This window comes from Atractosteus spatula, unplaced genomic scaffold (assembly GCF_055471065.1).
Source record: "Atractosteus spatula isolate fAtrSpa1 unplaced genomic scaffold, fAtrSpa1.hap1 Scaffold_127, whole genome shotgun sequence".
NCBI lineage: Eukaryota > Metazoa > Chordata > Actinopteri > Semionotiformes > Lepisosteidae > Atractosteus > Atractosteus spatula.
In genome coordinates, this window is record NW_028296683.1 from 10,001 (window position 1) to 12,500 (window position 2,500).

A 2,500-nucleotide genomic window follows, 5' to 3' on the forward strand; every position below is an offset into this window, starting at 1 on the left:
GCCGAGGGCTCAGCCCGCACACCTGCGGGGCTGGCCGCCCTCTGTCAGGCTCCCCCGCCTGCCCTGGGGCAGGCCGGGGTGCCGAGGGCTCAGCCCGCACACCTGCGGGGCTGGCCGCCCTCTGTCAGGCTCCCCCGCCTGCCCTGGGGCAGGCCGGGGTGCCGAGGGCGCCCCCCGCACACCTGCGGGGCTGGCCGCCCTCTGTCAGGCTCCCCCGCCTGCCCTGGGGCAGGCCGGGGTGCCGAGGGCGCCCCCCGCACACCTGCGGGGCTGGCCGCCCTCTGTCAGGCTCCCCCGCCTGCCCTGGGTCAGGCCGGGGTGCCGAGGGCGCCCCCCGCACACCTGCGGGGCTGGCCGCCCTCTGTCAGGCTCCCCCGCCTGCCCTGGGACAGGCCGGGGTGCCGAGGGCGCCCCCCGCACACCTGCGGGGCTGGCCGCCCTCTGTCAGGCTCCCCCGCCTGCCCTGGGGCAGGCCGGGGTGCCGAGGGCGCAGCCCGCACACCTGCGGGGCTGGCCGCCCTCTGTCAGGCTCCCCCGCCTGCCCTGGGGCAGGCCGGGGTGCCGAGGGCTCAGCCCGCACAGCTGCGGGGCTGGCCGCCCTCTGTCAGGCTCCCCCGCCTGCCCTGGGGCAGGCCGGGGTGCCGAGGGCTCAGCCCGCACAGCTGCGGGGCTGGCCGCCCTCTGTCAGGCTCCCCCGCCTGCCCTGGGGCAGGCCGGGGTGCCGAGGGCGCCCCCCGCACACCTGCGGGGCTGGCCGCCCTCTGTCAGGCTCCCCCGCCTGCCCTGGGGCAGGCCGGGGTGCCGAGGGCTCAGCCCGCACACCTGCGGGGCTGGCCGCCCTCTGTCAGGCTCCCCCGCCTGCCCTGGGGCAGGCCGGGGTGCCGAGGGCGCCCCCCGCACACCTGCGGGGCTGGCCGCCCTCTGTCAGGCTCCCCCGCCTGCCCTGGGGCAGGCCGGGGTGCCGAGGGCTCAGCCCGCACAGCTGCGGGGCTGGCCGCCCTCTGTCAGGCTCCCCCGCCTGCCCTGGGGCAGGCCGGGGTGCCGAGGGCGCCCCCCGCACACCTGCGGGGCTGGCCGCTCTCTGTCAGGCTCCCCCGCCTGCCCTGGGGCAGGCCGGGGTGCCGAGGGCGCCCCCCGCACACCTGCGGGGCTGGCCGCCCTCTGTCAGGCTCCCCCGCCTGCCCTGGGACAGGCCGGGGTGCCGAGGGCTCAGCCCGCACACCTGCGGGGCTGGCCGCCCTCTGTCAGGCTCCCCCGCCTGCCCTGGGGCAGGCCGGGGTGCCGAGGGCGCCCCCCGCACACCTGCGGGGCTGGCCGCCCTCTGTCAGGCTCCCCCGCCTGCCCTGGGACAGGCCGGGGTGCCGAGGGCGCCCCCCGCACACCTGCGGGGCTGGCCGCCCTCTGTCAGGCTCCCCCGCCTGCCCTGGGGCAGGCCGGGGTGCCGAGGGCGCCCCCCGCACACCTGCGGGGCTGGCCGCCCTCTGTCAGGCTCCCCCGCCTGCCCTGGGGCAGGCCGGGGTGCCGAGGGCGCCCCCCGCACAGCTGCGGGGCTGGCCGCCCTCTGACAGGCTCCCTGCGTGCCTGGGGAGAGGCCACCCCTGTTTCGGCCTCTCCCTCGTACCCGGGACCACGCCACCGCTGACTCGGCCTGCCCACGTGCCTGGGACAAAGCCACCCGAGTTTCGGTCCTGCCACATACCCGGGACCACACCACTCCAGAATCGGTCCTCCCACATACCCGGGACCACACCACTCGACTTTCGGTACTCCCACATACCCGGAGATACGCCACCGCAACTTCCGTACCCGGTGCCTGCAAGGGAGCGAACCTGGAATCCAAGCCCAGCTTGTGGAGCTCTGCCTGGGCTTGAGCGGGGTGGATTCATCCCCTTAAAAGCTCCATGAAAACGAAAAAGTCTTTTTTTCACCCCGGGAGCGCTCTCAGGCGGTTGCATGCCTCCTGCTAGGCCTGGGCCAAGCCTCCAGGCTTGTGAAAAGGGGAAAAGCACCACAGCAGCGGCGTCTGAGGCACCCGGCTCCCGGTTCGACCGCGAGCAGTGCTTTCGGTTCAGACAGGGGGATCCAAGCCTCCCTGCCCGGGAAATATGCCCCCCGCCTGGGGATGGACTCCGGCCATGCCCCCTGCTGCAGACTTAAGCCCCCTTCCGATTATTTAGACCCATTCAGCGCCGTCCAGCGGGCCGGCCACCTGGTCACCCCCGACAGATTCGGGACGCCTGGTCACCCGCTGGACTTAGTCTTTTTTACGATCGGCTTTATAGGGGCCTGGTCACCCGGGGGACTTAGTCTTTTTTACGATCGGCTTTATAGGGGCCTGGTCACCCGGGGGACTTAGTCTTTTTTACGATCGGCTTTAAAGGGGCCTGGTCACCCGGGGGACTTAGTCTTTTTTACGATCGGCTTTATAGGGGCCTGGTCACCCGGGGGACTTAGTCTTTTTTACGATCGGCTTTATAGGGGCCTGGTCACCCGGGGGACT